We start from the raw sequence: 14014 nt of genomic DNA, 5'->3' as shown, positions 1-14014 counted from the left end.
ACATTCTGCTTTCGTCTCAAGCAAGATCCTTCCATGTCTACCCATTACCTGGAAATTTGGGCATTGAAATCTAAGATCCACTGTCATATCTTCTGGCCCCAGCCCTCTGATCCTGTTCTCCAGAGTCCCCTTCCCAGTGTTCTTCGCTCACAGAGGACCCATTCACCACATCACCCAAAGATCTGTTTACAGAACCCATTTTTCATCATGAACATAAAATGGAACACTGTTTATAAGCACACACCTGCCTTGAAACTTGTAGAAGAGCTAGAGAGAAACAGTTAATGATACAAAAACGTAACACCAAGAGTCGACAGCTCAGATTGGAGGTGACTGTCTATGAAGCCTTCTACTGACTGGAGAAGGCTCCTTGACAGGAAAAGTCATTAGGAGAACTCAGGGCTGGGAAGCTACAGCACTGTGGCTAAAGCTGAGTTCCCTCAGCATTTGACTGGGCCAAAGGTACCCAGTTCTTCCAAGAGCTTTCTCCTCTAGCAAACAAGTATACATGTGGGTCCCCGGGCTTGCTCATGCTCCTGTGCCCTTCTGGAGTGCCAGTCTTCTGCCCATCTGACCCATAACTCCTGCTCATTCTGCAGCCTCCCCACCCCTACCCCTCAGACAGCAGCCTCCCTGGAAAGATCCAACCCTCCCAGGTGGCAATCCTTCCCCTTTGAGCCACAGACTGTCTCCATTCCTGGTGCACAACCGTCTGGCTTCAGTTGCCACTTTGCCCTATGAAAGAGGGACAATGCCATTTTGTCTTTCATTTCCAGCCCAGTACGTGATGCATAGCAGCCACTCGATGAATGTTCAGTGCAGTTGGTTATGGACAGATCATCCTCTCTTTTCATCTTTAAGACAGTACTATGATGTGGGCAGCCTGGGAGCAGACTTAAACTGCCAGGACCTCACCCCATGTGCATGAAACTGACAGTGATATACTGGTTGGGGGTGGGATTTGGAAGCTAATAGTGATGATGTTGATGATGTTGTTGATAACTCACATTGCATATTTACTCTTACGGCACCACGCTGAGGATTCTGTATACTTCCTTGTTTTGTACAGCAATCCTATGCCTAAGAAGAGGTATGATGGAAAACTGAGGCCCAGAGACAAGCCTGGATTTCCCAGGGGAAAACCCAAGTACACATTAGTAGAGAAGTACGCGGATTTTGGAACCCGCTAGTCTCTCTTCTGTGTATGAGCCTCTAGGAGTTGCTTTCTTTCTCTGTGCCTCTATTTCCTCATTTTGAAGTAGAAATGTCACGTTGTCTACTGTGGAGGGGTTTTTTTGGTACCGGGGATCTAACTCAGGGTCCTTGCGCTTGCAAGGCAGGCAGCGGAACCACTGAGCTAAATCCCCAGCCCATACTGTGGAGGTTTTTGTGAGGATAAGATGAATTAGCAAGTAAAGTGCTGGCTTATTCTCGGCCTAGACACCTATTTCAGACACCTGGTCAACCAAGACCAGGACATCAGGATACCAGGCCGGAGGTGAAGGGACAGAAAAAGAGCTCAGAATCAGTGGGGCCTTGTTCTCTGCAGGAAGTCTAGAGCCTGGCTTTTCAGGCTGACTTCTCCCAAGGTGGACTCTGCTCTGGCCCTGACCCTTTCTTTCCTAACACTGACCACACTGAGGCTCAGGTAAGCAGGTCTGCGTCACCTGATCCCAGCCTGCTGGGAATTTGTGTGATCTGTCATTGCCTCAGAGCCATCACCTGTGTGGGGACTATAGATCTCAGTTATGCCAGAGCATGTCCTGCAGGAGACTGCAGTGGGGCTGGAGTACCTTCCAACCATTTGCATCAGGACCTCATGCTGCTGGGAGCTGGGGGAGGGTGAGGAGTGCTGTAGGGAGAAGAGGGTTTGTGTTGCAGACACTTAGAGCCACCTGATAGGCAGATTCTCCAGACCATAGTGCCCTTAAGAGGGCCTTGGGCCATGTTCTCCTCAAAATGGGGGAAGAACCATGGGGGAGCCATGTAGGAAGGGCCAAAGCTTCTGCCCCTGGAGGGGGGACGTTCTCTGAGAAAAAGAAGGAGGAGGGTGCCAGGGTGGCTCTTATAGTTCCAAACAGAACCAATCTGGGCGTCACAGTACCAGGCTTACACCTTATTCCACTTTTCTCTGCCAGCTAGGAAACCTGTCCTGAGGTCTTGTCAAATCCGCTTGGGGCTGAAGGCCTTCTGTGTGGGCACCTTTGGGGATGGGCTGTGGGTTTTCCAGGAGACCCACAGGGCAGGGTAAGCCAAGCTGCAGCTGATGGTGCAGCCTGTACCCAGAGCACTGTGGCTGCAAAGAAAGGCAAGAGGCAGGGTAGCCATGGGCCCTGGCAAAGCAGTGATCAGTGCAGGTGAACTGGAAGTGAAAGGGGAGGGCTCGACTGTTTGAATGTGGCCACAAGACTGTGTTTCCACGCAACTGTAAGTGTAATTGACATAAGGTGAGAACAGGAAGGAGAGGAAACTGTCATTGTCGATCAATGCCTTCTCAACCCAAGGCATTGTTCTAAGTGCTTTGTATCTGTTAAGATATTTCATCCTCAGGCAACCTGCTGCTCTTTATGTAACGATCAATTTAATAACCTGTTACTGAATTATTACTCTGTTACTTCTCTAGGTCTAGTATTGCCCAAGCTCAACAATTACTGAGGACTTGAACCCAGACAGTCTGGCTTCGGAGGTCAAGTTCTTATCACTACTTATTTCTGTGGATGTGGGGACTGAGGAACAATGGAGTGGTAAAGGAGAAAGAATATTAAAAACAAACTTCAAATGTCTCACAATTCTTTTCCAGAGATGAGTCTGAAATTGCAAGGCCTGCACAAATCAAGTCTTGCTGGGCTGGGGATTTAGCTCAGTGGTTCCGACCCCTGCCTCATAAGCCCAAAGACCAGAGGTCGATCCCGATACTGAAGGAAAAAAAAAAAAAGAGAAAGTAAAAAAACAAATCAAGTCTTGCTGAGAATGTCCCAGTGAAGTTTACCCTGAGACATAAGTGCTATAACTATACCCAGATTCAAATACAGCTGCCAGTATTCTAGCCATTTTCCCCAAAAGTGAATATTACAGTGCCTGGCGCTGTTTTAAAAATAAAACAACTACATACATGCTTAGAAAGGGGACCGATAGAAATGATTTGTGGAATAACTAACTGGAGACAAAAGCAAAGTGTAACTTTAAGAGCTGTGAATGGAACATCTGATGTGGTTTGTTTCTGTATCGATCATGTGGCAGGAAAAACAAATGCTTTAATCAGTTCTGCTCTTTGTGTTTCCATGTACTGTAATAGGGTCACGGTTACAGTGTCATTTTTGTTCCAAAGAACAGAAATGCAGAAGGGGAAAGGACTAGACCGCAGTTGTATCAAGGCTGTGTTTTCCTTCTGCCATGGTTTGCTATGGGCTTCCTCCTCTACTCAACAGGAGAGAAGTTTATGGCCTGGCTGGTATGGAGCCCTGACTCTGCTCCTTCTGGAAACTTGTAATTTCATGAAAGAGCGAGACATTTTCACAGGGCCAGAGAAAGCGAAAGACGTCCACGGAGGCCAATGTACACATGAAGGCTGATTAGAGCTAACGCCCAAGGCCCCTTGTGCACAGCCAACCCTGTGGCCTTCTCATCTGCTTTCGGCCTCCTGGCTCCCTGGGACCCAGCCTGAGGGAGGGTAACTCACTGGCAGGGTGCTCCCCTTTGACACACTTCGAGGGAAGTGGATGCACATGGAGAATGTGATTTTCCTAAGTTCAGAGGTCTGGGCTGGCTCAGCTCACAGGGAAGCCTGGAATATGGAGTTGTTCTTGGGAGGTTCTTATGGTAAGTGTTCTTGGGAGGCCAGGGCCAGGGTCACGTCTGCAGATGCAGGAAAAGAGCTTGCGTCTTCTAGGAAGGCTGGCTTACTGTGGGCTGGAGGGTCGTATTCCATTTCTGGCCACATTCATTCCTAACAAGAGAGCTCGGTGAGGAAAGTGGATGGGCATAAGGCCTGGGGTTGGACAGGTGCCTGCGAATGGTTGCATGGGGCCTGCTTCCCGATCTCTACCCTCACCCTCCAGAATCTGTTCCCAGGAGCTTTTATGGGAACTGAACATTTGCAGAATGGATTCTATTTACACAGCTTCCCCATGATACTTTCTAATGGGCTTTCTCATTTTTGTTTAGCCCTCAGTCATCAGTGTTTGCACAAATTTTGGCTTTTACTAACTTGGTATATTTCATCCTTTCCTCCCCAAGCCAATTTCCCCTAATTCCTCAAATTACACATATATAAAGGGCAACATTTTTGTTTAAAGAAACACCCAGTGTTTCCTAACCATAATTAAGCTTTGTTTTTATGATTTCCCTGCCATTTGTAGGGAGGCAGAGTGACATCAGGCCATCTGGGTTCCCTTTACTATCATCCACTTACAACCTGTGTGAACTCAGGTGATTTACTTAAGTTCTATCCACTTCAGTTTTCTCCCTTGAAAAGTGGGACTAATAATACCTTATTCAGAGTTGTACTAAGAGGCAGAGATAAAATACGCAAAATCCTGTCATAAAGCCTGGCTCATAGTAAGCAATCAGCCCTGGATGACTCCTCATATTTCAAAAAAGAGGGCATTTCTATGCTTTTCAATTCCCTGGAAAATGAATGACAGCTATAATTCTAGGAATTTGCAACTGATAAGGTGAGAATTGGCTCAAAATGTATGCAGCTTTCAAGTATTATTACTTAGGGGAAAGTTTAATATTTCATGGGCTGTTTGAATATAAGAATCAAAATAAGCTCAGTTTTCATTGTGTAAAGCAATCCTGTTCCTTGTCTGTCTTGATGAAGTGCAACCCTATTCTGTGTCTGTCTTGATGCATTAATCTAATTCCTTTCTTTTTCTCATAGAAAACGACTTTATTTGTATTTGTGGGAAAAATCAAGGACATAAAGACCTGGGTGAGTGAAGCAGTAGCTAATGGGACTCTTCAAGCAAGACAGAATGATAGCTATGGCAATGGGAGAGTTAAGAACAATTATGCCACCATCAGTTCTTTCTACAGCAAATTTCTTTAGCCGAGGAGAGGAACATTTGTCCCTCCATTGAAGGTCTTTGTATAGGTGGCCACCAAAATTTCAGAGGTCCTAGAAATATGACCACATAGAAAGATGGCTTGTCCTTACTTCCTTCTTATCCTTTGTTTCTTTTGGCCCAAATAGAAAGATGGTCCTCAAATCATGAGTACACTGAGGCCATTCTCTACTGTTCCCAAATATACTATGTCCTGGAGAGAGAGACTGTGCTACTCACTGTAAGTGTACCAAATTTCCCTTGATTTCTGACCAGTTTTCTACAAATATCCACCCAGGGGCAGTGCCCTCATGGACCTTTGAAACTTGAATCCACTCTTGGAAATTCAGATTCATATTTCTGACTCCAAGAACATGGGGCCACCAATGTCCCATTGCTTCCCAGGAAATCTTTTATGTTCTAATCCCAACACCCACCATCACTTGTCCTTTTCCCTCTCACAGAAAGCAGGGATCTAGCCACCTCTTTTTGTTCTTTTGTAGAAAATCCTATTCCTTGGCTTCCAACTCCAAAAGTCTAGAAAAAAGCTTCTGACACTGTTACAATATCAGAATATTGGTAGCATATCCCACAGTGACATGGAGAGGGCTCCAGGTGATAGAGGAATTAGTGGCAACAATCTCGGCAGTGATCCGTACCAAACATGGCCATCTTAGGCTGCCTTATGATCCCTCAGGGTACACAAGGGCTCAGCACAAAGTTGGGGAAGTCTCCCTGGTTGAGATTACCCAGGTCATCATAGCTCTCCAGCAGGGCAGGATATTGTTCTAGATTTAAGTGGCTCTTACTGGCAGTGTGGCCAAGCAGGTACTTCAGGGAAGACATGGAGACATCATGTCATAGAAGCTGAAGGTGGTGAGCTGGATGCAGCGTCTGAGGGCAGGCACTGATCTGGGAATCTACCATATAACATGTCTCCAAGTCCAAGGTGGTGCAGCAAGTCTTCAGCAGAAGTCCCAGGGGCTTGGGAGTAAGTTTGGTCAGTCTGACTCCACTCAGATCCAGGTCTCTTAGCTGACTGATGCTCAGGTAATGAGACAGACGCTACCAGTCTGAATAGTACTGGGCACTCAATAGATAGTTCCTGATAAATAAAAGTATCATCAGATTATTTGCAGTAAACTGTTTAAGGAGACACCTAAGGATAAAGCTTCCCGGTCAGTTATTGAGAGAGTTTTCGAGGGGGAAATAGGCACAGTTCATGTAGGACTTCCGGAGGCAGTTCAGTTCCCGGAGATGAAGAATGGACTCAGCTACATGCTCTGCATTTCTCCTCGAGGTACAGTAGTACTTATTAGAGAATTGAAAGACAAGAAGCTTTTGAAGATTTCTCACCTGGCCCAGCTAAGGAGCAAAAGAAGCCATGTCTATTACACTTCGAGAGCGACACACTTTCACTTCCTGTACACAGTTCAGCTCTAGCATCTTCAGGATATTCACGAAGACGTAGAAGGGCATCTCATGCATCTCCATCTTGTTACAGCACAGGTGGGCCAAACGTCTTCTCAGCTGGGGCCACTTGGAAAGGTCAGTTTGGAATCCATTTAGAGTTCTGCTCATGCTGAGAAGGTCTGCCATCACTTTCAAGAGCTGCTTCTTCCTGGTCATGGACAGTCGTCCACTCTTTGGTTCCCACTTCTGGCATCTGGTGACCATGTGTGAGCTGTGGCTCTGGCCCCTACCGTTCAGAAGTCCCGGTGTTACAGTGGTGTGGACACAAATAGTCCAGGTTCTTGTGTACAGCAAAGAAAGAATCACCAAGTGTACACCTTTTAGTAAGTAGTAAGTAGCTACATTTTTTGAACATCTTGGGCCGGTAGCAGGAACGGGTAGAAGGAAGAGGAAATCAGGAAGAGGAACTCTTCCCCCCGCCCGGTATTGGGGATTGAACTCAGGACCTTGCACTTGAGAGGCAGGCGCGGTGCCACTGAGCTAAATCCCTGGCCCAGGAAGAGGAACTCTTGAAGAGCGACTAGTGAGCTTCAACACAATTCAGACTTCCGGTATCTGAAGGGTCAGACACCTGTGACTTCAGGTGCCTCCCATTGCGGCCAGGCAACTCTGACTCCAGATAACTTTTATTCCATCTCTCACTCATGTCGGAACTAATGGTCTGCCCCCTCGGGCATCACCACCTCCTAAGCTTAAGCATGGATAATCGCGAGAAAGATTCCATGTGCACAGCTGAATGCAGGGAAGGGAGTGGCTCACTCAGTTTCCTTGTTTCTGACTATCACTGGTGCACATCCCTGAAATCCAGCCACTGCAGTTTCCACCTGCTGGGCTGAACCTTCTGGTTCAGCAGCATATCAAGTCCACCCAGCACAGCTTTTAACGTCTGTTAGTTTCTCTCCTCTAGTTGGATTATTTCCAGTTTGGTTCGTGAAGTCTCTGGTTTCCTCATCTCCATCAGGGAGCCAGGAGAAGGGCCAGACCTGCACCATGGGCTTCAGGACCTCGCTGTGCTCCCCCATAAAGGCTTCCTCAAACATTTCACGAAAGATCAGGGCAAGCAAGTTGTGCAGAGCAGTGCAGGCTACGGTCTCACTCCTCAGCAGGCTCTGCATGGCCAGCTCATACAGAGGGAGTGGGCTCTGTGTACTCAGACTGATGGGTTTGTAAGGAGAAGGATCCAGATGTGCACACAGGCAGGTAGCAAGGCAAGACTGGAAGCTTCAGGGCTGAGCCTAGAGTCTAATTTTTCAGCCTTGTCTTGCTTACTAATGCATCTGCAGCACCTAGAATAGTACTGGGCACTCAGTAGATATTTCCTGATGAATAAACGTATCATCAGATTATTTGCAGTAAACTGTTTAAGGAGACAAAGAAACCATATCTATGTATCTATATAGCCCTTCTTTCTTAAAATTTAAATTTCTTTATTTTCAGTTCTAAGAGCAGCACTTACTTTGTTTTTTCACTTCTCCAAGGGCCCAAGAGCTTTCTCAAGTTCTAGTTCCTGGGTCCGCACACTCTTTTCTCCTCTTTCAGCCACTGCTGCAATTGAGGTGTGCAGTAGGTGGTGATGACATTGGCACCTGCTTTTCAGAAGGCAGTCACCGGGGCCTTGAGGTCAAAGGCCCTAACCGAGGCTCCCAGCCACAGCATGACAAACTCTCTGGATACATGGCATCCGAAGTGTTTGTCCTTTAGCTCCTGCACAATGTCTAGGTAGCACACCCCCAGCTTTATCGTGAGCATTCAGGCCCCTTCCCATATAGCCCAGTCCATATGCAGAAGGCCAGCACTGGGCTCCAGGGAGACTTCCCAAAGTTGGGCCTGACTGAGTTGCATCCCATAAAGCCCATAGAAATAAACGGGAAGTAAATTTGGTGCTGTAGATCATCACTGATACCCTCTTGCCAAGTCCAAGGCCCTCCTTGATGGCTTCCGCGTGTCCATCCATCATGTCCTGTGCCAGCCCTGGAGACACCCCTCTGCCCAGAATGATCCACTCTCACTCAGAAGCCACAGTGACCATGGGAGGTGTAGGGGAACAAGCAGACATTGCAGGCCCCTAGGAGGCTGGGGGAGATGGATCACCTCAACAGCTCAACTCCTCAGTCGATGCAGAGCCCTGAATCACCCTTGGGAACTCTGCAGGGGTCGCCAAAAGATCAGGACTCAGAACAGGCCTTCATCCACCAGGGGGCTTCAGTATCTCTTCTAGCTGGTCACACCACACCTGGGAGGCGGGCAGCAGGCTGCATGTTATCGGGAACATCCAGGACAGACAAAGTTAAGTAGACGAGGTGAGAGGCACGGAGGATGGCGGCTGCTGTCAGGTCCGCAGCAGTGGGGAAAGCAGCTGCTGTGCAGAAGAGAATGGCTACAGGGTGAGGCCTGGCGGGCACAGGGCAGTCTCCTGGTTGGAAATGGGGTGTCTGCTCAGTGCTCAGCTCTGCCTTCCGAGGGGCTCTGACCTGTTACTCTAGTCACTACCATGACCACTCAGTCTCCCAAGACCCACATCACAATCTAGTTTTTAACTGATGTCCAGAAATATAAAATTGTATATAAACAGTTTATGGGGTAACATGATATTTTGATACATGTATGCATTACATACAATGTTTAAATTATGTCTATGTTTAAAACATGTCTATGTCCTCACACATCATTTCCTTGTGGAAAAGACATTCAGAATCTTTTCTTCTAGTTTTTTGAAATATGTGGTACAATAATATTACCCATGGTTATCCTACTGTGCCCTAGCACACTAGAATTTCTTACTCCTATGTAATATAACTTAATATCCATGGATGAACCTTTCTGCAGCCTTCTTCTCCCAGCCACTGGTAACCACCATTCCACCCTCAATTTCTATGAGATCAGTTTTTAAGATTCCACACGAGTAAGGTTTTGCAGTACTTGCCTTTCTGTGCTTGGCTTATGTTACTTAACATAATGATCTCTAGTTCCATCCATGGTGACATAAGTAGCAGGGTTTTATTCTTTTTTATAGCTGAGTATTATTCCATTGAATATATGGACCATACTTCATCAGTTCATCAGTTGATAAACACCTGGGTTGATCCCATTTCTGGGCTATTTTGAATAGTGTAGGCTTTCTTTTTGAGTTTCTGACTACTCTAGAAATTACACTAAATATAAGTAAATGAGTGCTCTTTCTTGGGGCATCCTTGGGAGGGTAGCAGTGGCTGAGGGAGGGGTGCCAGCGTGCAGGCACGGAGGAAGTTCATCACGTGTGGTGTGCTCTGGGAGGCCTGAGAAAACAGGATTCTGGATAGAATTCCAACCCTGAAGGGTTCAGAGGTGGCTGAGCAAAAGTAACCCCACTTAGCAAGGCCCAGCATCAGAACCAAGAAGAAGCAGAGGAAGGGAGATGAAAAGGAGAGAGCTATCCATAAAAAGTCCATGAGGAGAGGGACCAGATGAGGACAACTGAACCCATGATCAGCAGAGGCAGTCCCTGTTGGCAATGGCTCTTGTACCAGATGTCCCGATTGCAAAGAGGTGTGCAAAATCTCAAACTGACTGAGTTTAGACTCTGAGTTCTCTGTTTAAATATGAAAACACTGATTTAGCTTAGACCTAAAACGTGTATATTTTGCCTAGGAATTCTACCAGACGAAACACTTTTATGATATCTAAAATCAAGTATTTAAAATCAGGTGATTTGAAAAATATCATAGGTAACAAAACAAAATTTAAAAAACACCTGCTGTCTAAAAATCCCCATAAATTGATACGGTCTAGCAGGTGCCACAGTCACAGTTCAATTCATAAGCAATTGTTCATCAGAAATGCAGCTGTTTGTTGGAATTCTAGCTGAGTTGAACTTTGGTTGGAGTTGGCCAGGTCCGGAGAAGCAGGTGGCTGGGGGGAGACCTGTGGAAGGGTTACATAAGCCAGTGGTTGGATTTGTTTTCACTGGGACAATGATGTGAGGCTGCTGCAGAGGCTGCTTCAGGCAGGATTCTGATGCTCACCTAGGTGACCCTGGGAGACCTCAGGGTCCCAATGCTTGTGAATCTTACCATTTTGGTTATCCTTAGTTTTGCAAGAGCACCAGAAGATGTGTGGTTCAGCCATAGGCAGTGCATGTCAACTCAGAATTTGGGTTGGAGGACACTCAGAAATTCAGGGTGGTTAGAATAAGAGGCTGGGAAAGGGGGAAACTTCTGGGTCTCAGAATGGGATGGGGAAAATACAAGAAATGAGATCAGAGAAAGAATTAGGTTGGTCTAGATGGAGGCTGGAGACCACCAATAGAAACCCAGTTATCAGACCAAGGGCTAAACTAATTGCTAAGCAGATGTGATGATGAATCATGCAATATATGGTTGGTCTGAAGCATCTTTTTGAATTCAAACAAGATGGGTCCTGAGAAGTGGGAGCCACAGTATCGTGCTGGAGTGGATCCTGCAACCTTGGCTGGGAAGTGGATGGGACCCCAGAGTGTATATCAGTGCCTGCAGACTTGGCCTGCAGTGTAACAAGTCGACGAGAGTCCCACAGGATCTAGGCCTCATTGCCCCAGTGAGACTGGAGGGCAGGGACCATGTTGCCTACTTCTTTCCATCCAGCGCACCCACTCATCATGTGTTTCGTGCTCAGTAAATGTGTGCAGTGAATGGATGGATGGGTCATGGTTTCCTCAATTTACAAAAAAAGGTTGGAAAATCATTTTCTCCGTGGTTTGCTACCTGAAAAGAAGCTATCTTCCAGTTCCAGGCACGGGAAATGACGAGAGAATAATCAGCGAGTTAGAAGGAGGGTTTGGGGCCTCACCGGCAAGCGGAGGTGTCTGGGGCAGGGCTGTGGCCAAGTCAGAGATGGTGAGGAACATTTCACAGGTGCGTTTGGTCTCCCGCACCACACGCCCCGTGGGTCTGGAGTCCTGCGGAGAATGGACCCGAAGGCAGGCTGCACTGCTTCTCAGGCCACCGGCATTTCCAGTCGTGCACACGTCCCTTTCATTTCAAGTGTTGCTCACCAAGTCCTCCCGTCCCCTGTTCCCGGAAACCTCATCCTCAAGCACACCCCTCCCCCTTCACCGGAGCCAACCTCTCCAATGCCCGAGTCCCACCCGTTTAAACACCTAGGACAAGAGCCAGGTACCCTCTGCTCCTATGGCAATCACTGTAAGCGGGAGGGGAGATCTAGACTTCACCTTGGCCTGATTCAGAGATAAGGGGAGAGAAGTAGAGATTCTCCATCTGTGCCCAGAAAGCCCATGGCTTGCTGCTGCCTTCCCCTGAAGCTCTGTAGGGGCCACGGGCAGGCGAGAGGAGCTGATGGATACCCGAGGCTAGAGAGAGAAGAGATCAGAAAATGGGCGTGGGTCTCAGGGGGAGCTGGGGTCAGACCAAAATCAGCATAAGGGTTGGAATAGAGGGTGGAGTCAGCTCAATTAAAAGGCAAGGTCCAGAGAGACACCAAAACTCTGAGATGACAATTTACATCTTAAGTAATTTTGTCCTTTGAAGGTAGAAAGAGCCTATATTGAAAGTTCCAGTGGATAATCTAAAGACATGGTTTAGATTCACACCTGGGTGGTTCTTCTATTATTTGTAGTCTCCATGTTATTATGATGATAATACTCATCTCTGCCCTGTGTGGCAATGTGGAGAATCCTAGCTAAGATTTCGTGGACCCGGGCTCTTCACTGAAAATCCACTCACTTCTCTGGCCTCAGTCTATTTCTCTGTAAAACAGAACATTAGCAACACTCTAAATAAGCTTGTGAGAATTGAATGAAACACTGTTTTAAGATTTTTTTAAAGGCCAATGGCCAAAATCATTTGAGAGAAAGAGTTATAATTATGTATTATAAACTAGCTACAGGAGGGGTTGTTACACATGGAGACTGTACAGAATATTAATGTTTTAAATTTATTTCACATGTTGTTTAGCTTTTCTCTTACATGTCAGATATTATTAGGGGCCTCTGAGGCCGAGTTTTAAAACCAAAGAAAGACATCAATGAAATGTCCAATAAACTGTGAGCCCTACCCAGACTCCTGATAAGATATTTACATTTCCACTTACTACTGACGCCAAGAACAAATACTAATGTAAGACTGGATAGTGAGGGAAACATGTTTTAACAGGTAAAAAGGCTTACCAAGTCTTGATAACAGGCTGCTCGAGCCATATTTCTGCTCTCCCAGAGACACAGAGGCTCTGTTGCTATTGGTTGCTATTGATTTTTTGCTACACTATCGCAATGATCCTATCACAATTTCACCTCTCTAACATTTTGTAAATAGTATCCTTATGGGATTTTTTGAACTACTAATGTTTGAAAGAATCTTAATGGCATAGCTGCTCAGAAGTATTAGTGGGGTAACCTTGATTTCTAGTGGTGGAACTTGTGATCAAATAGGGGCTTTGGGAGCTGAGGTACAAATTGTCAAAATGCCAAATGGAACAAAAGGAGATGTTTATTAATTAAAATAAAAATAGTTCTTAAAGACCTGGGATAACTCGAATGAAAAAAAATTATAAAGGTGACACCAGAAGGAGAACTGAAGAAAGGACCAGGAATCTTAGTAAAAAAAAAAAAAATTAAGATTGCAATAGTGAGGGTGATGCCTAGTAGAAAAGCTTAAAAAATGAGATCAGACATTCAGAGTCATCTCATGTAATCTGTATCATATACCTGTACCATTTTACTAGAAATTATTTTAATATGAAGACTATGCTAGCATTTTAGAAAAATTGCAAACTGAGAGAAGACAACCACAATCTTATCACCTGAGTATAATTGCTAAAATCTTTCCATATTCCCTCCTGTCCTTGTCTACATGGAAGACCAGAATGGCTGCCCCAAAATATGATGTGCAGTGGAGCTGAAGGCAGGGGAGCAGAGGCAGGAGAGTTCTCGGCCTTCCCTCACCCTGGCTAAAAGCAGGATGTAGATTTATAAAGACCCCTTTCTACCAGGAAGACAAAAGTTAGCGAGGGAAGACAGATTTAGACCCCCCGAGGCCTAGAATCAGAGAAATCTACAGCAACAGACTGTGCTGACTAGCTTTATCTGCCAGGTGTTGGCTTTCTCCCAAGTTACCACTCAGAGAGACTTGAAGACATTGTTTGGATCGTTTTTTGTTTTTTTTTTAAAACAATTTACTGTTCTTTGTTGAAGAAAGTATCCTAAGACTCTCTAGGTGTCTTCATGTGTATATGAAATACAGCCATGTGTCACCTAAGAGAATTCATCCCAAGAACTGAGTCACTCAGAGGTTTCGTCACTGTGCATGCCTTCCACACACTCAGACGGCACAGCCCACTCCATACTTAGTCTGCACAGTGCAGCCTGTACTCTTGCAGGGCAGTATTGTGCCAAATACTATAGGCAAGTGTAACACAATGGTCCTCGTGTATCTACATTTATCTAAACATAGAAAAGGTGCAGTCAAAATCTGATACCAGAGACAAAAAATGGTGCATCTGAGTATAGCATGTACCTGGAAGGGGCT

The 14014-nt window shown here is 46.0% G+C and overlaps 2 pseudogenes; both read right to left on the bottom strand.

Moving 5' to 3' along the window:
• Nucleotides 1-5738: 5738 nt before the first annotated feature.
• On the bottom strand, nucleotides 5739-7795 carry LOC101716879 (PRAME family member 12-like; annotated as a pseudogene).
• A 223-nt stretch (nucleotides 7796-8018) lies between these two features.
• Nucleotides 8019-12687, bottom strand: LOC110344103 (delta-aminolevulinic acid dehydratase pseudogene; annotated as a pseudogene).
• Between the last annotated feature and the right edge of the window lie 1327 nt (nucleotides 12688-14014).

This window comes from Heterocephalus glaber, unplaced genomic scaffold, assembly GCF_053883595.1.
Source record: "Heterocephalus glaber isolate CG9 unplaced genomic scaffold, H.glaber_assembly_v1.0 deba00001689, whole genome shotgun sequence".
In the NCBI taxonomy this organism is placed as follows: Eukaryota; Metazoa; Chordata; class Mammalia; order Rodentia; family Bathyergidae; genus Heterocephalus; species Heterocephalus glaber.
The sequence above is the reverse complement of the archived record's forward strand: the minus strand, read 5'-3'. Positions and strand labels throughout refer to the sequence as shown.